General features: G+C 42.6%; 1 long non-coding RNA gene across 1 annotated transcript in view; it reads left to right on the top strand.

Annotated features, from left to right (window-relative positions):
* Window positions 1-15,016: 15,016 nt before the first annotated feature.
* LOC117870684 overlaps window positions 15,017-23,193 on the top strand; it is a 53,032-nt gene continuing 44,855 nt past the window's right edge. The window contains exons 1-2 of the long non-coding RNA XR_004644020.1: window positions 15,017-15,154; window positions 15,303-15,451. This is a non-coding gene — a long non-coding RNA (uncharacterized LOC117870684). The remainder of the gene's footprint in view (window positions 15,155-15,302; window positions 15,452-23,193) is intronic.

The raw sequence follows: 23,193 nt of genomic DNA, 5'->3' as shown, positions 1-23,193 counted from the left end.
ATATGGAAATGAAAAGAATACTCTTTAGTGTCCCCAAGAAGGAAAAATAATGGGATTATTTCTTATGGGATTTCATACAATTGTTATAAATGTAATTGAGTTTGTTGGGAGAGAAATCTAGGTACTCAGGGTTCATTCTCAAACCTTCACCAGCAGATGTCACTATTTACCTACCAAATATAAACGGTCATTAAGAAAACTTTAAAAACAGAATTGACTAAAAACTGAATACTCCATATATGAGTATTTTCACTAAGGATTAAGAATAAGGGTATTTTTTAGAATATTTTGATAAACAAGGGACATTTGTTAATATGGATACATAAATTCACTGTAAAGTTGGTTTCTAAAAGTATTTTAACAAAAACAAAAAACCCAACCTTTCCAGACTACTCTACTCCTTTCAGGAATTTGATTTGTCTTGCATATCCCAAGTTTCACCTCACTTAAAAACTACTTGCTTACACAATCAAACATAAAAATACAAAAATGTCACAGAACACTACTACTGAAAAATTGCTTACTCTCTCATTTTTACCATATAGTCATAAAATAAATTGATTGGAATATAAATATTGTAGTTACATGTCAGTGTATGGTATATAGAGTAGTATAAACAAGTCATGATCTGAATGAAATTTTAGTTTGTACTGACTTTGCTAGTGCTTTTTATGTAGCCTATAGTTAAACTAGGTAAATACCTAGATGAGTTGATGTACCCCCTGGAAGACCTCCGTGTACCCCCAAGGATATGCATACCCTTAGTTGAGAACCATTGTTCTAGACGTCTTGAAATTGAATTCCTTTGCGCCCCATCCTCCCACAACTACAACACCTGTTGCAGAATCTGACACTGGATGTGTGGATTAGGGCCCCACTGAAGTAAATGGGAGCTGTGCATGCATGTTCAAGTTCAAAGCTTGGCTGGTACCATTTTTTACACCATGAATAGCTAACCTTTGGAACTCACTGCTATTACTATCATTGGTGGTCAAGAGCTTAGCAGGATTAAAAAATGATTATATATATTATGCAGAATGAGAATAGCACCAATATATAAGGCAAGATGCAACATTACCAAGGCCATAAAATCTCACCGTTCAGGTCATAAATCAGCTATTAACAGACTAGGATTAGAAAGAAAGTTTCTGCTAAGAGCAAGTTATTTCAAAATAGTCCATTTTTTTCAACTTATTTTTTGGTACTGGCCAGTGTTGGAACAGGATACTGGACTGGATAGATCATTGCCATACCAAATCAAACCAATCCTTATCTTCCCACTGAGTGCTTTGCCAGCCAGACTGCCCTATAATTTCTGCAGAGGCACTTACATACTACAATAAAGAGGCTAAAATACCATTGGGATAAGCATGGCTTAAGTGTCTACATAGGTAGCATTGATAAGGCAAGTAAGGCTAGTCCCACAGTGACAGGAATGTAAACAGGGCAGCGTATAATTTCACATGGTGCATTAAGGATTTCTATTCATTTGATTAGATATTTAACAAACATTCTGGTTTGTAACTTTGTAAACAAAGAGGCAAGAAAACATGCCTAAAACAGAAAATTAACTACTACTATATCATACAGCACAAAACATGCAGACACCAGTAGTTCAAGGTCATGTTAATAGACAGACTTGTGTTCTGTGTTGGTACAGTTCCAAGCACAATGGGGTCCTGATCCATGACTAGGGTTCCTAGGTGCTACGGTAACATTAAATAATAGTAATAACAAATAATAAAATGATTCCATGTGGAAGGTAAAATGTTCAATATATATATTATGGTTAGGCACATCTCACTTCTATTTTTGCATTGTAAACAAAGTTTTAATTCTCATTTGTCTATTATAAAAAAATCTTAGACTTCATATTGATTACCATACTCATTTGTGATTGTTCTTTTGTAACATTTACTCTATTGGCTTTCCCAAATTCCCCTCCATGGACTCAAAATGTCCATTAACTTCAATGGGAGCAGGAGCAGTTCGATACAGAGCATATCCTAGACACAATATTTATAGAAAAAGGGGATATAAATACTGTGTTACAATATAGCACTTCAGAGAGTGAGACACCTACAGGGGCACATATTTCTCTTAATACATCTGATTAACATTAATGTGAGCTATGTGCATGACTCAAGGGCATAATTTAGAGTACCCCTAAATGCAGTCTGAGAACTGTACTTAATGAAGATTGACCTTGTCACAGGGTAGGTACAGCCTGTCACAAGGTGTCAGATCACATGTGGTCAAAAGAAAGGGCAGAGGTGGTACTGCAGCCAGTTAGGTCCTATGCTAATGACCCTTACTAGAAAACATAGTAGTACTGTCTAGTGACTGGAGTCAATAAAGCAGCCCTTCTGCTCAGGGCAGTGTGACCTAATGGCCAGAGTCAATAACACAGCCCTTTACAGGCAGGGCAGCATGACCCAATGGCCAGTCAATAAAGCAGCCCTTCCACTCAAAGCAACATGGCCTTAAAGTCAGAATCAATAAAGGCACCCACTTCTGGGGTACCATGTGGCCTATTGGCTCATTGGGGAAGTGGGGCACCATCTAGGGGTGTGTTGTGCCCAAGGTAGGGGGACTTGGGCCCTCCCTGCTCCTCTGAGTCCCAGCCTAGGGCCCTGGCAGTGGTGGGGGTGCTCACCACCAAGTCAGCAGGAATCCTCCCAAAACATGCTGACTGGCTCCCCAGTTCACTCCCCAGAGAAAAGTCTAAGCCCCCTAGGCTATTTCCTACCCTTTCTCCCCCAGCTATGCTCCATAGGTCCCCTGGGGTCCTCAAGTGGTGTAGCTCCTGCCAGCGCGGTCTCTTCTCCAGGCTTGTCAGGTAGCCTGGAGTCCATCTGAAGCACTGCATGCTGTGACTTCGTAATTGGGGCCTGTAGCAGCTCCCTGAAGAGAACCTGCAGTCTGCATCCTTCCCCTTCAGCAACCTGCCCAGACTGAGTTGGGCTGCTTCCTTTTATACTCTGCCTTCAGGCTGAGCATGTCCAGCAGAGTCGGAGGGGCGGGGCTTCCTCAGCCTGCAAAGCACAGTTAACCCTTTTCGGGCTGGTGCGGGGTAGGTACACCCAGTCACAGACCTATTTCAAATATTTTTTCTTAAACAAACTATTGCATATTATTTTGACTCTTGATGATAAGGTACTTCCTCATTATCATTACATTATCTCTTACAATTTGATATAAGATTACTGCACTCAGTTGAAGACCATTATCAATTGCCCTTAATAACACGCAAAATGCTTCTCTGACCGAGTTAAAGAAGATATATTCCATTCCCAGGATTTTATTGTGACTAAAATACACCACAGTGAATAAATTAGGCCTCTGAGAGAATGTAGCTTGTGAGAGGAATTTATTGATGTTGGTGGTGTAAATTAGGTCAGATGCAGACCTGGAGTAGGAGAAGTGCTAAATTTGCATAACACACTGACTCAGTGTAAGCTCCTTCAGGGACTAATGGAAAGCTGAGTTCCTCAAGGAACAAGAGAACAGATATTCATGCTAGTTACTAATGCGGAGCCATTGTGAACACAAGCATTGGTAAAGTAAAGTAGAACCAGGTTGAAGCCATAACCAACTCAGTGTAATGTGAATCATATCCATGATTGCATCTTGAGAAAATGTAATCAGATACATACAAGATTGAAAAAAACTACGATTGACTAATTAAGTCATTATGAAAAGGCCTAGTGCAGTGGTTCTCAAACTTCATTGCACTGTGACCCCCTTCTGACAACAAAAATTATTACATGATCCCAGGAGAGGGGGCTGAAGCATGAACCCGCCTGAGCCCTGCTTCCCTAGGCAGGGAGCCCAGAGCCCAAGCCCCAGGGCCCCAGGCGAGGGGACCGAAGCCTGAGCTTTGGTGGGGCTCAGGCTTTGGCTTTAGCCCTGCGCCATAGGACTTGGGCTTCAGCCCTGGGCAGTGGGGCTCGGGCGTTGGCTTTGACTCTGGCCCAGCAAGTTTAATGCAAGCCCTGATCACCCCATTGAAATGGGTCATGACCCATTTTGGGGACCCGACCCATAGTTTGAGAACTGCTGGGCTATTGATAACTATACAGTAATCAGTTGGCTGGTTTATTAGGTGTGCTGCCACACTGAAAACCCTGTTCCCACTTAAAATGCCTTGAAGGGAAAGGCTCAGCACTAGCTGTGGTTGAAAAATTTCTGTCTAGTTTTTTGACTGAAAAACTGAGTTTTTGACTAAATGAATTTTTATGTGAAAGTGTCTCCTTTCTGTAGATTTGTTTTCCCCAGAAAACCAAGTGCCCCAAAAACCAAAATATTTTGATTCAAATATCGATTCTAATATCATGCCTCATGGGAGTTGTACATTGGTTTCCTCATGTCCCCATTCCCTTCTATGGGCTGTGTTCCCCAGAATGCACCCTGGCCAGGGAGTCCCATGATGCAGCTGCCTCAACATATGGGGAGACTGTAGTGCATCAGGGGATATATTGTCCAACCACGAAGCCCAGTCTATAGAGAAGAATGGGAACATGAGGCATCACAGCAGCATTCCTGAATGGCAACATTTTGGTTTTCAGCTGAAATATTTCAGTGTTTGTTTTTTTGCCAAAAAGTCAAACTTTTCCATGCAAAATTTTGATGATTTTTTTTCTTCATTTTCATTGACATTTTCCACAGAAAAAAATCCCATTTTCTGACCAGCTCTAACGGGACCACAGAAGATCAGCATCTTGTCAGAAAAGGGCTCTGTAACTCACAGTACCAAGAAACAGTAACACTTTTCAGATGGCACCGGAGATCAGAAACTGGAACCGGCAAGCAGGCTTTGTAAGGCTTCAGGGAGCAACCAGGGAGAGGTTGGGCAGCATGGCTGGATAGGTGGCTGCAGGCCGAACCATGGAGAGTTGAGGGGTGGAGAAACAGCTTCTGAAGGGCTTGGAGATGCAGGTGATAAGATTCCCTGAGTGGGATCCTATGAACACATTTGTAATGTTTCTTTAAATCTGTAGGTGAGAGAGAGGCTGGGAAAAATTCTAGGCAGAAACTTCACAGTGAAACAGAGAGAAGCACATACTCAAAGAGTAGCTTTAGGGATCATACTGTTTCCCTTAGTCTAATAAAGTTCCTTGTTCCATATTGGTGAGAAAACATGATCTTGATAAGCTGCAAAGAAAATCATAAAATCATTATAAAAATGTAGATCATGTTTGATTTACAGACATGCCTATGTTCAAATTGCTGGAGTATTCTGATATAGTACCTAGTTGGGTGAATTCCTGAAGGAGTATAAGATATTTCTGAGAAACAAATAAAAAAGGGAGTGGTAACTTTGAGGGCAAGAATGCAAAAGGAAGAAATATTAATAGTGATAGGAGTTATTTGAATGCCAAGATTAAGTAAAGAATCCTAAATCGTGTGAAGAGTGTTAAATGTCTGACTGCCTGCATGTTATAATTTGTTCATGTATTATTTCCTGGAAGGCATTTTGAAAAGAAAACTGGAGAGGAGTGGAATAAAAGGAGACAGATGTTGGGAGAGATCATCCCCCTTGTTTTTATAAGTGGGATCTGGGCCTAGTGGGTTTGGGCTGAAGGGGAATGTTAGCTTCATAGAGTCATCTCCCATGAGCGCATGAAAACCCTTTCATGGGATTTACTGCGGGGATTGGGCTGCACAGGTTGGGAAGGGGTGGATAGCTGTCCTTCATGTCATCCTTCTCCACCAATCCCTTAGGAAACCCCTTTGCCCATGGTACATGATACATAATAGGTTACATTATGTAACCACTATTGTACTTGGAATATTGAGTTTTAAATAATGAAAAGTGTGTACTTTTCTTTTAAAATAAAACTGTCATTAAGCAGAGAACATTTTGCATTTCTACAGGACCTTCCATCTGAATATCTTATTAAGCATCACAACTATTAATGAATTAAGCCTCTTAGCACCCTTGTAAGATGGGGAATTTATACCCTTTTATAGATGGCATAGAGAGGCACAGAGAGGTTGTGGCTTGTTCGATTGGAGGAGATCCAGGAGACGACCGAATCTGACGAGTACCAAGGACCCGACGACTTCTGGGAGACCCCAACGGAGAGCCTGGTAGGAAGGGACCCCGGGAGGGTGACAGAGTGGTACCTTCCCCCACCTGGGGAAACTCAGCGTGTTTCGGTCGGAACCCCCCGCTGAGTTGGTGGCAAACCACTATGCTACTGTTAGGGCCCTGGGTCGGGCCCTACTGGGGCTGTTGCACCCCAATGATAAAGACTCTGGCTGCTAGGCCACGCTACCTTCCACCCGAGGGTTTCTTCCTGGACTCTGGCCAGTAGGCCCCATGGCCCTGTAGCCAAGGGCTGTGTTATAGAGTCCTGCCATCAGGCCGCGTCTCCTTGAAGTAAAGGGGATGCCATAGACTCTGACTGCTAGGCCACGTTACCCTCCACCCGAGGGTTACTTTCTGGACTCTGGCCGGTAGGCCCTACTGCCTTGTAGCCAAGGGCCATGTTATAGACTCCTGCCATCAGGCCGCGTCTCCTTGAGGAAAAGGGGACGTCATAGACTCTGGCCGCTAGGCCACACTGCCCTGGACTGAAGGGCTATTTGATGGACGGTGGCGGATAGTCCACGCCGCTTGCAACCTTAGGGGCGTGGACCGTCACAGCCTCACTATACCATCCAATATGAAAAGTGTCAGCTATGAAGGTCATCTTTAAGATATAAAGTTTTTACATTTCAAACTGTTTCCTACATTTCTTAACTAGCACACATGTCATTAGTATTAATGGTACCACTTCATCTGTAGAAATCTTGGATAACCTCCAGCTAAAATACTGTGAGTGTTAAGGGACTGAGCTGTAAGAATTAAATGATGGTTGTATATAATCTGTTCCAAATAAATGGAAATAATCGTGTTTTCATTTTAAAAAATCACCTTATACTTGCTAACGTTCCTAAAGTGTGGGGACTAGAAATGCTCAAAATAGTCCAAGTGTTGTTGTACCAGAGCTAAGCTGAGGAGCACCGTTAATCCCTTATTTGTCATGTGGTCACAGCTAATGCACTAATGCTCAAAAAGAAAGTGAGCTTCAGGAAGTTTGTTTTATGGTATCTTCATGTTATGACATTACAGCATAGTGTACAAAATATGGACTGCATTCCCTGAGGTTTAAGGATATTGAGTCATATCTATGTCTTATTTGTAGGTGGTCTGTGATCTAGAATAATTTAACTGTCACCACTCTGTGGGATTCCCTCTATACACATCTGAGAATAACATGGACTTTTCCCCCCCAACAGTGTCAAACTTCAAGTTCAGATTGTATTCAGTTAGATCTCCCATAGATCTTGGGCTTGCTCATTTCCAGATAGCTGCCCCCAGTTTATATTTGTTCTTGTTCCCAGAGTAAGACTTTTCTCAAATTAGCACAGAATCTGAGCTCTCTGAATCAGTCAGCTTGTTCCAATTTCTCCAGACCAAGTTGGTTTTTGCCCTCCAGAGTTTTTGCAGCCTCTGCACTGTTGGTGTGGTCAGCAAAATTAATGACAGTTGAATTTATAAGGTCATCCACACTGGTAAGTAAGGGGCAGATTCTGCCACTCTTATTCATGTTGTAGTCAGTGGGCCGACTCATAGAGTAAGGTATTATTCAATATAAGCGGGGCAGGATCTGGCTGTAAGAGATATGTCTCAAGACTAACCTCTGCGGTACTCCACTTGCTACTGTTTCCCATTTAGAGATTTTGCCAGTACTAATTCTTCTTAATTCTCTGTTAACCATATCCATGTGATGATATTGTTACTTACATTTTATATACTAGTTAAAAAAATGCCACCTTCTGTAATTTACATGTCTTGCAATGTTCACCAGCTGCCTTAAAATGTATCAAAGAATAAACGTATTAACACTTGCAACAATCCACTATTAGTAACAAGGTTTTGTGTGAAAAGTTAGGAATCATACACCCCCTTTCACACCAGCTGTCAGGCTGTCATTAATTAAATTCTGCACCCAAACATATTTTGCCGCTTCTTTAGGTTGTAAATAATTACTATGCTCATTATAGGGGCAGTGTTCATCAAAATGAGAAAAACATAAACAGCTTCCCAAAATATGACTAAATAGGACTGAGTGCTTTGTTCCAATATATTGGAATTTGTCAGCTGTTATCAGGCAGTGAATGAGCGTTTAATCAGCTTGAAGAAGACCACAAAAGATAAATGATTAAGGAGGCTTCTATCTGCTGCCAGTGTGTGGCTGGCAGGCTGCTTATAATGCATTCAGTGTATGCTTTCTCAGCTGCTATGTATTCTCCATCCATCCATCAATATACACATAACTTCTTGCTGCATAATATACAAATTTCATATTTACTTAGTACTAGTCAAGTCCAGAAGAGAGTAGCTACAATGTAAGGCCCCCATGTGACAAACACTTATGCATATGCTTAACTTTGCTTCCAGGATAAAGTTCAGCACCTAGCTACGTGTGTGTAGGATCGAAGCCTATAGTATTCTGAACCAGATTCAACACAATTGCTATTTTAACTTCTGTTAGTAACTTGTTTTGATTGTATTTAGATCACTGCACAAAAGAAGAATACAGTAATATACATAGGATAACTAATTAAATATCTGGTTGAGGCCCTCTCCTGTGTAGTCTTTATTCAATACCTACACAAGTTAAACTCCACTTGACTTCAGTAAGAGTTTTGCATGTATCAGGACATATAGATGTGAACCATTCTGTGAACTACAGAGTCTAAAGCACTGACTGTAACGAAGATATGAAGCATAGCTTATTTATTCCAGAGAAAGGTGCTGGATTTTGTCTAGACTAACAGCTTTAGTGTGTGAATGCCTCTTCTAATCTGCGGTATCACCCTTGAGATTTTAACAGACAAGTCACCTATCTCTATAGCTGGCCCTTGTGAAGCTGGGGACCTCTGTAGCTGGATGACTTTGGACCACAGCCCTATTGCCTCCAAAATTAATTCAGCTCTGACACAGCCATACTTCCAGAACACTGTAATGAGTTTGTGGTGTTTAAACCTTTCAGCATCATTTCTCCAGCTGGGCAATCCTCTCAAAGTGAATGTATCAGCAGTACGTGATTGTTGATGTACGAAGAAATGACAGGCCAAACAATATGCCTTATTTCTCAATGCACTATATGAAGTAAGAAGAACCATTATCCTGCATGCTATTAAAATATCTTTTTCAGTCTCCCTAAATCTATGATGGAAGACATAATTTTCAGATGCAGAGCCTGTTCTTTTTTGCTGTCTAAATTTCAAGGGAATGAATTGGTGCTGGGACTGGCCTATATTAAAGTCTTTAGGATGGCTGTAAGAGTGAAGCTGCCTATAGTAGACTTACATATACAGTAGTTTTATTTGTATGGTTTAACAGATTATTAGAACTATTAATTAAGTTATTAGAACTATTACCAGCATAACACCCTCAAATTATGTTTCCCAAATTGTAGGAACTTTCTGCTCCTATGTCATTATTTTGTGATTTGCTTTCAGAGGTTTTAATCTCTGTGTTGATGTGAATTAAATTAAAGTTAATTAAAGTGTGGTTCCATGCAAATTTAATACTTATTAGAGGCATTGGACTTCAAAGGTACCAAGACTGGGTACTAAAAGATACGGGGGTGAGAGAGAGTAAAAACTAAATCTTGGTCTTTAATTATTTTTTAAACAACTTTAAAAATTGTGTTGCAGTTTTCAGGCCATGTAATTGCCATCCTAGCCCATCCCAGGATCAATCCAGTCCCATAGCTTAAATTGCAGCAGGACTACACTAAATTATGCCAAGCTCTAGCTGTTCATGGCCTCAAGAGGCCTTCTGGAAGCTAGCAGTTGCTGGAGTCTGCTATAGACCACCAGACCAGGGGGATGAGGTGGACGAGGCTTTCTTCTGGCAACTAGCAGAAATTGCTAGATCACAGGCCCTGGTTCTCATGGGAGACTTTAATCACCCTGATATCTGCTGGGAGAGCAATACAGCGGTGCACAGGCAATCCAGGAAATTTTTGGAAAGTGTAGGGGACAATTTCCTGGTGCAAGTGCTGGAGGAACCAACTAGGGGCAAAGCTTTTCTTGACCTGCTGCTCACAAACAGGGAAGAACTAGTAGGGGAAGCAAAAGTGGATGGGAACCTGGGAGGCAGTGACCATGAGATGGTCGAGTTCAGGATCCTGACACAAGGAAGAAAGGAGAGCAGCAGAATACGGACCCTGGACTTCAGAAAAGCAGACTTTGACTCCCTCAGGGAACAGATGGGCAGGATCCCCTGGGAGAATAACATGAAGGGCAAAGGGGTCCAGGAGAGCTGGCTGTATTTTAAAGAATCCTTATTGAGGTTGCAGGAACAAACCATCCCGATGTGTAGAAAGAATAGTAAATATGGCAGGCGACCAGCTTGGCTAAACAGTGAAATCCTTGCTGATCTTAAATGCAAAAAAGAGGCTTATAAGAAGTGGAAGATTGGACAAATGACCAGGGAGGAGTATAAAAATATTGCTCAGGCGTGCAGGAGTGAAATCAGGAAGGCCAAATCACACTTGGAGTTGCAGTTAGCAAGAGATGTTAAGAGTAACAAGAAGGGTTTCTTCAGGTATGTTAGCAACAAGAAGAAAATCAAGGAAAGTGTGGGCCCCTTACTGAATGAGGGAGGCAACCTAGTGACAGAGGATGTGGAAAAAGCTAATGTACTCAATGATTTTTTTGCCTCTGTCTTCACGCACAAGGTCAGCTCCCAGATTGCTGCACTGGGCAGTACAGCATGGGGAGAAGGTGACCAACCCTCTGTGGAGAAAGAAGTGGTTCAGGACTATTTAGAAAAACTGGACATGCACAAGTCCATGGGGCCGGATGCGCTGCATCCGAGGGTGCTAAAAGAGTTGGCGGGTGAGATTGCAGAGCCATTAGCCATTATTTTTGAAAACTCATGGCGATCGGGGAAGGTCCCAGATGACTGGAAAAAGGCTAATGTAGTGCCCATCTTTAAAAAAGGGAAGAAGGAGGATTCGGGGAACTACAGGCCAGTCAGCCTCACCTCAGTCCCTGGAAAAATCATGGAGCAGGTCCTCAAGGAATCTATTATGAAACATTTAGAGGAGAGGAAAGTGATCAGGAACAGTCAGCATGGATTCACGAAGAGGAAGTCGTGCCTGACTAACCTAATTGCCTTCTATGATGAGATAACTGGCTCTGTGGATGAGGGGAAAGCAGTGGATGTGTTATTTCTTGACTTTAGCAAAGCTTTTGATACGGTCTCCCACAGTATTCTTGCCACCAAGTTAAAGAAGTATGGGCTGGATGAATGGACTGTAAGGTGGATAGAAAGCTGGCTAGATCGTCGGGCTCAACGGGTAGTGATCAATGGCTCCATGTCTAGTTGGCAGCCGGTTTCAAGTGGAGTGCCCCAAGGGTCGGTCCTGGGGCCGGTTTTGTTTAATATCTTTATTAATGATCTGGAGGATGGTGTGGACTGCACTCTCAGCAAGTTTGCAGATGACACTAAACTAGGAGGCGTGGTAGATACACTAGAGGGTAGGGATCGGATACAGAGGGACCTAGACAAATTAGAGGATTGGGCAGAAAAAAACCTGATGAGGTTCAACAAGGACAAGTGCAGAGTCCTGCACTTAGGACAGAAGAATCCCATGCACTGCTACAGACTAGGGACCGAATGGCTAGGTAGCAGTTCTGCTGAAAAGGACCTAGGGGTCACAGTGGACGAGAAGCTGGATATGAGTCAACAGTGTGCTCTTGTTGCCAAGAAGGCTAACGGCATTTTGGGCTGTATAAGTAGGGGCATTGCCAGCAGATCGAGGAACGTGATCGTTCCCCTTTATTCGACATTGGTGAGGCCTCATCTGGAATACTGTGTCCAGTTTTGGGCCCCACACTACAAGAAGGATGTGGAAAAATTGGAAAGAGTCCAGCGGAGGGCAACAAAAATGATTAGGGGTCTGGAGCACATGACTTATGAGGAGAGGCTGAGAGAACTGGGATTGTTTAGTCTCCAGAAGAGAAGAATGAGGGGGGATTTGATAGCAGCCTTCAACTACCTGAAGGGGGGTTCCAAAGAGGATGGAGCTCGGCTGTTCTCAGTGGTGGCAGATGACAGAACAAGGAGCAATGGTCTCAAGTTGCAGTGGGGGAGGTCCAGGTTGGATATCAGGAAAAACTATTTCACTAGGAGGGTGGTGAAACACTGGAATGCGTTACCTAGGGAGGTGGTGGAGTCTCCTTCCTTGGAGGTTTTTAAGGCCCGGCTTGACAAAGCCCTGGCTGGGATGATTTAGCTGGGAATTGGTCCTGCTTTGAGCAGGGGGTTGGACTAGATGACCTCTTGAGGTCCCTTCCAACTCTGATATTCTATGATTCTATGATTCTATGGAGTGTGGGGTACTCTGGCCATAATGCATTCCCCTCCTCAGGAGTATAGGCTCAGATTCACAAAGATGTTTAGATGCCTAAGTCCCAGGTTTGGCTCCACAAAATTCCTGCCAAACCCTGTAGGCCCCTAAACTCATGCAGCACCTAAGTTTTCAAGGTAAAAGTTCCTTCAGAGCCTACGTTTCTGCCTCTGGGCATGAGCACTGCTGCCTCCCTCTATGTACTGGATGCCTATCTCTCACCTAAGCCCCAGAGTGATTCATGAACAAGGGGAAGATAGGCATTGGTCTGCCTAAGTCACGTGCAAGGCCTGACCCAGTAGGCATGCTCAGAGACCACCCACCAGATCTGATCCCATTCCAAATTCAAAGGAGGAGGGGGTGGTTTTGCTGCTGCCCACCTTTTAGCCCAGTTGTTAGAGCACTCATCTGGGATGTGGGACACCCATATTCAATTTCCCCCTCTCTGCCAGGGAGGGGAAAGGACATGAATGTGGGTCTCCTATTTCTCAGGAGAGTGCTCTAACCATAGAGCTAAAAGTTATAAGGTGGGCATCATCACCACCAATGCCATTGGCTCCTCTTCTTCCTCCTCCAGCCATTTTGTGCGGAGCAAGGTAGGTACCTAACTCATTCCCACAAGAAATGCCTTAGGTGCATAAGCCACCTAACTGCAAGTGGCGGGTTCCTGTTTATGGATCACTAGGAGAGACAGCTGCCTCCCTACTGCCAGACTTCAGTGTCTATCCCAGAGGGAGAGGCAGGGTTTAGCACGCACCCCTCTCATCAACAGCTCCCCCCTGGCTAGCTTAGGAGGCTCCCTACTTAGCATGCCAGCTTTTGTGGATCACAGTCTAAGGCACGTTTCAGAGTAGCAGCCGTGTTAGTCTGTATCCGCAAAAAGAACAGGAGTACTTGTGGCACCTTAGAGACTAACAAATTTATTAGAGCATAAGCTTTCGTGGACTACAGCCCACTTCTTCGGATGCATATCTGATATGCATCCGAAGAAGTGGGCTATAGTCCACGAAAGCTTATGCTCTAAGCATCCGAAGAAGTGGGCTGTAGTCCACGAAAGCTTATGCTCTAATAAATTTGTTAGTCTCTAAGGTGCCATAAGTATTCCTGTTCTTTTAGTCTAAGGCACCTGTCTCATCTCATCCATTGTACAGGGTGCCTAGCTGCCTAACTCAAGCTTTGTGAACCACAGGGCTGTTCCTGTGATTTTTCTAGGTTCTTAAAAGTTAAGCTCAGTGTGGCAATGCGTAAATCCCTTTGAGGGTCTGGGCCATATCTCCTATAGTCGAGCAAGAGGGGGGTAGGAAAAGGCACTATGCTGGCTCTACACCATTGAGGAATTCCCGTCACAGTAATGCAGCTGTAGATCAGGGCCATAAACTTCTGCTGAGCTGGGATATTTAATTGTGTAAATGGCATATAAGTGGGCTCTGAAAAGAAATCACTAAATTGTTCTTCATTTGAGACAGGGTATTACCCTTTATCCTGCTTTAGTTTTTGTAACACCTCAGTAACTCACACTTTGATAACCTGCAAACTCTTACATTCACATTAGAAACTAGCCAATGCCAAATATGTCCACTTGCTTCCACAATGGACATTTCTGATGTTAGCAGAGGTAACACAAATGGTTCTCAATATGCTACTAGATTCAATTACAGTATATTGTTCTAGGCTATGGCAGGCCTTCCTTAGGCACTCTGGGTCAGTTTTACAAAAGCATTTAGGCACCCAAAGATGCAGAGAGGCACCTAGTGGGATTTACAAAAGCACCTAAGCAAATTAAGTGCCTAACTCTTATTGGTGCTTTTGAAAATCCCACGCGGTTCCTGTCTGCATCTTCAGGTGCCTAAATAACTTTGTAAATCTGTGCCTCTAAACTACACAATTTCAAATCACATAAAGACCAGGTGATCTCCACCCATCTCAGCAAAGACTCAATAGAAGATGCTCTAGTTAGGGCCTGCAGTACTAAGATTTCATTTTTTCTACATAAAATGAAATATACTGACTAGAATACTAAAATAGTAACTCTGAATGAATGTAACTATATGAGAGCATAAACTATAATATCAAAGCTTTTATTTGGCTACTAGAGTTAAATAAAATAATGAAAATTAAAGCCATGGGGATTGCCTGGTTTCAGATTTCTTTGGGTGTAACTCCATAGCAGCTGGAAGGGGCGATTCTTAGTGCAGGTAGACATGCATGTGCTAGCTCTGCTCCAGCTGGCATGCTGAAAATAGCAGTAGGTCTGCTGCAGCATGGGCTGTGGCTTGGGCTAGCTGCCCTGCCCAACCCCCTCGGTATCTACTTGGGTGGTTAGCCTAAAACACAACCTGTGTCACCAGAGCCATACTGCTATTTTCGTCACTAGCTTGAACAGAGCTAGTTCGTATATGTTTACCTATGCTAGGAATTTCACCTCCCAGCTGCTGTGTAGAAATACCCACTGTGAACACAAAACTCCCTGAAGTTTGCAAAAAGGTTTGCTGAGGTTTGGGAACCTGGGCTGAATTTCTGGCCATGTTTAAAAAACCCTCTCTAGGAGCAGTCCTGGCCTTCTCTCAACCCCCCCCTTTTCTCTACAGGACTGCTGTGACCTGCCTCCTCTTTCCACACAAATTCTCTCCTCCAGAAGAGACCCCATGATTTCTCTGGCTACCAGCTCATAGGGTTTAAGAGTGTTGCTCAGGGTCCAGATTTGTTCAGGTGGCCAACAGCAGTGAATGCAGGTGGTGCTCCCGCATCTTTGAACCCCTAAAAAGCACTGGTGACAGCATGCTTACTAGGCTGTCCTCTGAAGATACAAGAAGGGTAGGGTGACCAGATATTCTGATTTTATAGGCATAGTCACGATATTTGGGCCTTTTTCTCATACAGGTACCTATTGCGCCCCCCCCCCATCCCGATTTTTCACACTTGCTATCTGGTCACCCTAAAGAAGGGAGAGCAGCCATCCAGTGTCTCTGAAGATCTTGGGAGAACTGAGCCACCAAGCAAGACTCCACCCAGATGACTTCAGTGACAAGGTAATTTGCCCAGGTCCCAGGTTCTGGAAGAATTTGTATAGTGGGGGTGCTGAGAGCCATTGAAACAAACTCTAAACCCTCTATATGATGTAAACCACTTCAAGCTAGGGGGTGCGGCAGCACCCCTAGTTCCAGCACCTATGCAAGGGCCTGTTGGACATGGTGGGGAGGAGGCAGAATCCAAACACCAAGGAAACCTAGACCCCTAACTCATGTGTTATGATTTGTTAGGCTCATATTAATTTAACCCACCAGGTTTCACACAGCTTTCCTTGGGCCTGACTCAAATGGGCCCATGTGGAGTTTGAGAGCTACAGGTGAGGTATAACTGGGTGGCTGGGCAGCAAAATGGCAGATGAAATTCAATGTTGATAAATGCAAAGTAATGCACATTGGAAAACATAATCCCAACTATCCATATAAAATGATGGGGTCTAAATTAGCTGTTACCATTCAAGAAAAAGATCTTGGAGTCATTGTGGATAGTTCTCTGAAAACATCCACTCAATGTGCAGCAGCAGTCAAAAAAGCAAACAGAATGTTGGGAATCATTAAGAAAGGGATAGATAATAAGACAGAAAATACCATATTGCTTCTATATAAAGCCATGGTTCGCCCACATCTTGAATACTGCATGCAGATGTGGTCGCCTCATCTCAAAAAAGATATATTGGAATTGGAAAAGGTTCAGAAAAGGGCAACAAAAATTATTAGGGGTACGGAACAGCTGCCATATGAGGTGAGATTAATAAGACTGGAACTTTTCAGCTTGGAAAAGAGAGAACTAAGGAGGAATGTGACAGAAGTCTATAAAATCATGACTGGTGTGGAGAAAGTAACTAAGGAAGTGTTATTTACTCCTTCTCATAACACAAGAACTAGGGATCATCAAATGAAATTAATAGGCAGCAGATTTAAAACAAACAAAAGGAAGTATTTTTTCACACAACACACAGTCAACCTATGGAACTCCTTGCCAGAGGATGTTGTGAAGACCAAGACTATAACAGGGTTCAAGAAACAACTAGATAAGTTCATGGAGGATAGGTCCATCAATGGCTATTAGCCAGGATGGACAGGGATGGTGTCCCTAGCCTCTGTTTGCCAGAAGCTGGGAATGGGCAACAGGGGATGGATCATTTGATGATTACCTGTTCTGTTCATTCCCTGTGGGGCATCTGGCACTGGCCACTGTCGGAAGACAGAATACTGGGATAGATGGACCTTTGGTCTGACACAGTATGGGCATTTTTATGTTCTTAAGTGCTAGGGAAGAAGATTATTTCCTCACTAGATTGCAAAAAGAGCAGCAAAGTAGCTACAGCTATGTTCTTTTTTCACTGAATAAGTTTGAAGTGAACAGCATAACTCTAAGCCACACAGTCTTGTTTTAATAAGTTCTTTGAATGCAGTTTGGGAAAAAAAGACCCTGCTTTTCCTTTGCTGGTTGATACTATATCTTTTCATTTAAAATCTAACTTACAAGATAAAGAAACTGAGTGAAAGAAAGTGACCTTTCTATCTCTTTCCCACGTCACTATATTCATGGAACAAATTCAAAGGCTATACAATAACTCCCCACTTAACGTCCTCTCGCTTAACATTGTTTTGATCTTACGTCTCTGCTCAATTACAGAACATGCTCCATTTAAAGTTTTGCAAAATTCGCTATAACATGGTTTGGCTGCCTGCTTTGTCCACAGCTGGCAGGCCCCCTATCACAGCGCCTCCTGTCTGCTGGCAGACACCATAGATCAGCGCCTTCTCCCTCCTCCCCCCACCTCCTGCCCGCAGCAATCAGCTGGCTTGTAGTGTTCAGGAGGGACGGGGGAGGAGCAAGGACTTGGCGCGCAGGCTCCCCCTCCCTCCCTTGCCTCCTGAACGCCTCAAACCAGCTGATTGCCACAGGCAGGAGGGAGGGAGGAGGAGGGAGGACGCGACGCACCTCCCCTGCCTCCTGCCCACGGCAATCAGCTGGCTTGCGGTGTTCAGGAGGCAGGGGAGGGAAGGGGAGCCTGCACGCCATGTCCTCGCTCCTCTCCCCTCCCCAGGGCCGGCTCCAGGCACCAGCCCAGCAAGCAGGTGCTTGGGGCGGCCAACGGAGAGGGGCGGCACGTTGGGCTCTTCGGCGGCGGGTCCCTCACTTCCTCTCGGAGCGAAGGACGTGCCGCCGAATTGCCGCCGAAGACTGAAGCAGGGGTGGTAGAGCTGATCGCGATCGCGGCTTCTTCTTTTCTTTTTTTTTCGCTGCGTGGGGCGGCAAAAACCCTGGAGCCGGCCCTGCCCCTCCCTCCTGCCCCCTGAATGCTGCAAGCCAGCTGATTGCCACGGGCAGGGGAGGGAGAGGGGAGGAGCGAGGATGCATCGTGCGGAGTAAAGGAGGAGGAGGAGGCGGAGGGGGGGAAGAAGAAGTGGGTTAAGGGTGGGGGCTGGGGGGAAGGGGTGGCATGGGCGGGCTGAGGGTTGAGCCCCCCCCGCCCCTGGTGCTTGCAGAGTAGGGGACACTGCTGCTGCTGCTGCACAACGTGCTTCTCCTAGCCTACAGGCACCTTCAGCCTCCTTGCCTGCCTCATTGTCTCCAGTGCCAGTGGGCTATGCCTATGTGGGGTAAGGCGGGGACACCTCCCAACTATAGTACTGTACTGTACTGTATGGCAAAAAAAAAATTTACCTGGAACCTAGCCCCCCCATTTACATTCATTCTTATTGGGAAATTGAATTTGCTTAACATCGTTTCACTTAAAGTCACATTTTTCAGGAACATAACTACAACGTTAAGTGAGGAGTTACGGTACATGCAGGTTGCACCTGTACATTGAACTGCCTGCCTAGAGACATCTAGAGATGAAAACATCCTGCATGTACTCACGATGTCGTGCTGGACAGACAAGACAAATTCCCTTTACGTTTAAGAGAAAGAAAGGGTGTACGCTACCCATAACATAAAGTAATGATTTGAAATAATATAGCGTTTATAATACAGACCATTCTTGGTACCTAGCTAGCAAAATAAGAAATGCCCAAGATACATATATTTTAAAGGTTTAAATAACTGTAAGATACATTCAAACATTTTTAAAATACATTTTTTATGTCAGTTGACCTAACATGGTTTCATGTATGCAAGAAATTAAATCTCAGAAGACACACGTAAAGATAAAGGGTTACATTCTGCCCAGGTGTGAATGGGTGGAACTCCATTGACTTCGGTGGTGTATATAACTATTATGACTGTTTCTGTGTACTGCACCTTTAAAAGTGAGGACTGTCTCTGCTGGAGGCAGTGCTGTGAGGCAATTCAAGGTGCCTGTTGTTAGACATTGAGATGTATGCATGGGAGACTTTATATTCGTTCTTTCTTGGCTTTGACGTTTTCCTTAATATAAAAATAAAGTTGATTGAGATGTAGATTATGCAAATTTTGTAATTTTAAGTAACAGCAAGATGCTCAGAGCCTGAGATGGATGTGTATTAATGTGTATTACAAATCAAAAGAAACAAATAAGAGGAATAATTAAATGAAATAAGTAATTACCGCCTTTTATAAAAAATGGAAAACATAGCTTAATTGGTTTTACATCCACTCACAGTAGAGTGGAATTTGGACCGTAGCGCCACATGTTTCTATGTAATATAGTATGCTGAACATAAGGGGGGGAGGTTATTTATGATATGCCAATGATTTTCTTGCCAGAGGATATCAAGCAATCTGACTCTTTTGCCCTGTAAAAATTGAAATTAAGTCTGTTTATATGCTTGGGAAAATAGAGTGAACTAGCATATCAACAGACGTAATTTCGATTTGTACAGGGCATAAGAGGCAGAGTGACTGATAGCCTCTAGCAAGAAAGTCATTGGCATATCAAGAATAAGACTAAAGGTCTCCCTGCCCCACAGTGTTGAGCAAACTGTACTACATAGAAACATGGCATAGGCTAGTTATATCAAGTCTTCAGGAACTACATCAGCCACCTTTTCACAGAGGAAATTCATTCATGCCTTACTAGTACAGTATAAGTGTTTGAAAATCAATCTTAAATCCAACCAGATGTGAAGAAAGGGATGCATGGCTATTTTCGCACTACTCAATAAACATTTAGCAGAGTTATGAATTAGTGTTAACCTTGAGATTATTCCCCTGTTTAAAGAAATGATATAATGATATAGCCCTGGGTAGCAGGAGCTCAGCATCTGCTACAGGAAGAAAATTTGGAGCATCATATTAGAAAAAAAATCAACTGAATTTCAGCTTTAGTTCTGAAAAGTTGCCTGCAGAGCTATGTAATGCCAACATATGGGTTATTATGAAAAAGTACATCTGGCTCATTTCAGTTTGGATCCCAAAAAAACTTATCCAAAATATCCCAGTCTCTCTGGTCTACAAAACAGCTGCTCAGGAAATCAGACTTTTCAGACAACATTTCCAATATGCTGATTTTCCAGTCAGATCAGAAGTTTCACAAGAATGATTTTTTCATGGGATTCAAACTTCCACTTCTGGTCCCTGCCCAGAATCAGGAAGCATAGAAGGGAAATATTTATCCAAACTGCTTCAGATGTGGTTTGGTTGGAGCTCTAGCCAAAGATACAGGGCAGATTGTATTTCAACTGAACCTGTTCGTATATCCTTAATAATGCCACTTACTGAGAGTAGAGGGTGGGAATCATGAACAACAAAAGCCCTCCTGTCGACACAGTGCTGTCTACACTAGGAGTTCAGTCCATATAACTGAGTCGCTCAGGGGCGTGGGCTTTCCACACTCCATAACGATGTAGTAATATTGATATAAGTCTGCAGTGTGGACCAAGCCTTTAGCACAGGGAACACCACACTCATTGCCAATGTATTTTTACCTATGCATGTATTTTGGGCCATAGTGATTAGATACATAAAGGAATTATTGTAGCACTATAAATGCTGACCTCACCTGGGGTGGATTCAGACCATTTTGGAGTTTAGTTACTATTTACAGTACTTTTTCAGATTCCATTAATATCCACTTTTACTTGCTTTGCCAATTTGCACTATTCTCCTGTTAGCAAAAATTGTTTGCCACACCTTTGGAGGTGGTCTTCTGTCACATGGATATTTTCCTATTTGGAAGCATTGAAAGAGATTCTCTTCATAAAATGTGTTATCAGAGTTGTGCTCGTTTTAGACCTGTAACTATACATTCTCTATTATTAATGACTACCTCTTTAAAAAAAAAAAAAGTTCCTCCAGAGCAGCCAATTATAATGTCTCTCACAAACACTGGATTATGAATTGCAGGGGAGGGGAATAAGAAACAAGAGCAGTGGAATTTTAGAAACAAAGATCTTGTTTTCTGCTAAATGCCTCAATAAATAAATTTAGAGTGGGGAGAAATGCTATGCTGTAGAAGCAGAGCTGCTTCCAATTAGAATGTTTTTCAACGATTTCCATAAATTGTCTAACTAAAGCATTTGGCAATTGGCTGTGCAGGAACGGTACAATAGCCCATCTAGCCTTGTCTGGTATCCTGTCTCTAACAGTGGCCAGCATCAAATGCTTCAGAGGAAAGTGTCATCCCTTCCTTACAGTCCAGCCCCCTAATTCAGTGCCCACTGAAGAAAATGGAAAGACTCCCATTGATTTGAATGGGCATTAGACCAAGTCTAGGGCGCCTAATTATGCAATACTACCAATACTACACCCCAAATGGAAAATTTCACACTGAACAGAGTTGATGATTATCTTATACCTTGAAGCAGGAGGACCAATTGCCCTTGTGATTTGTATCCTAGCCAGAAGACTGTAGTCTTCAAACTTGCAGTGGGATCACCCAACCATTTCAGAATATTAGCAGTTACAAACTATAGCCCTGATCCTACAAACACTTATGCACATACTTAATTGTAAGCGTGAGTAGTTCCACCGACTTCAAAGTGACTCTTATGTGCTTAAAGTTAAACACATGCAGGGTGTTTGCAGGATCAGTCATACAGTTCCTCTATGGATGGCCATCTACAAAGAACAATCTTTGAGTGGGCATGGTTTATTTTTTTTCTTTCTTTCAGGTAGCTGAAGAAAATGTTTATTCAAATTATCACTCAATTTCATATGTAACAAATAATTTGTTAGAAAACAGATTCTAAAAATTTTTTTAAAAATAAAACTACTGATCTGATGATTTTTAATGAAAGTAGGAAATATTGAAATCAGTGTAATTAGCTTCCATTAGTCCCAATAATGGGAACACTGGATTTTCAAACAAACACAGCCTTGTTCCTCTAATGTAAAATAATTATTGGTTCAAATAAAACTGTTTTCTTAAGACTACTTCTATCAGAGCAATATAAAGAATACATAACTCTTTTAGCAGAAACTTTAAACTAGCCTAATTTTGGTGTTGCTCGAAATACATTTTACATGTTTCTAAATAAAACAGTTTTGTGCTAAAAAGCAGTGACTAAACAAACAAAAATCTCTTGGGCCAGATTTATCCTTTCTGGAACTCCATTGAAGTCAGTATGTTATGCCATGGATACTTTTAGCCTCTTGTTCTGAATAATAGGAAATATCAGTGGTATAAGCTACACCATAATTGCCTGTTTTTTATTAACATTGTTAGTTTTACTTAGCTAACCAATAGGATTCAGTGAGTTTAAAAAAAAACCAAAAAACCTAACAAAAAAATGAAACAAACACATAAACCCAAGAGCAAATACTCAGACTTAAAAACATCTGTTTTTGAATCTGCCAGTCAGTTCCTTGCTAGGGTATCCTTTGAGCTCTCACGAGCAGTGTCATCTCATCAGGATAAAGAAAAACAAGGGTGTAACCCCCCCAAAATAGTAACCCCAGTTTCATTGAAAAACCTAATACTCAGGAGTTCTTAGTAATTAATCTGTTGTATTGTATTCTAAATGCTTTTCCCTTTCTAGGATGGGCACTTGCTCTCTTGCAACCTTACTCAGCAATGTTGCCAACTCTCATAATTTTGTCATGAGTCTTCTGATAATTATTGTTTTCCTTAAAGTCCCAGCTCCTGGAGTCATGTGGATATGTGATGATTTCAGCCTGCATTCTTAAACAAAAAGTAAGTTTCTAGCCCTTGTGGCTGTGGAGAAAACTTCAAAATGTGACCACAGTGCACTCTAAAGGCTCAAAAACTAGAAGGCAAATAAAAAGAAAACCAAATCTATTATTTTTACATAATCTCATGATTTTAAATACGATTTCATGATTTTTGATGAGCCTGACTCATGACTTTTGAACATTTAGGGCTGGCAATACTGTTACTGAGAAGTTGCCTGATCCTGCTTTACTTGAAGTTACTGGGAATTTTGCCACTGGTGCAAGCCCACAAAGAGTATGTTTAGGGCCCCATCAGTTCCAGTAGATCGCGCTGGGTGGTGAAATGTTTTAGCCTCATCTGTGTCTTTTTAGTGAAGAAAATGATGTTGTGCCTTTCCTCTTGAAAACTAGGATCAGGAAGGTCAGGTTGTTGCCTCACACCATGGGAAAAGGGCTGACCTCAGGAGTAGGACTACGCCCCAGGCACAGACTAGGCCCAGGCACAGACTAGCTGTGCAAACAGCTTTACTAGGCTGTGTAAACCCAACACGCATTGTCAGCTTTTGCCCTAGAAGAAAGAAGTAAAAGTGGCAGAAGTGAAAAACCCCGTTTATTTTTTCTTTTGAGCCTTTATATAGGCTATCACACTTAAACAGATGATAGTTTGGATTCACTCACCCATAAAACTGAATGATTCTGCAGA

Source organism: Trachemys scripta, chromosome 1 (assembly GCF_013100865.1).
Source record: "Trachemys scripta elegans isolate TJP31775 chromosome 1, CAS_Tse_1.0, whole genome shotgun sequence".
Lineage (NCBI taxonomy): Eukaryota > Metazoa > Chordata > Testudines > Emydidae > Trachemys > Trachemys scripta.
The sequence above is the reverse complement of the archived record's forward strand: the minus strand, read 5'-3'. Positions and strand labels throughout refer to the sequence as shown.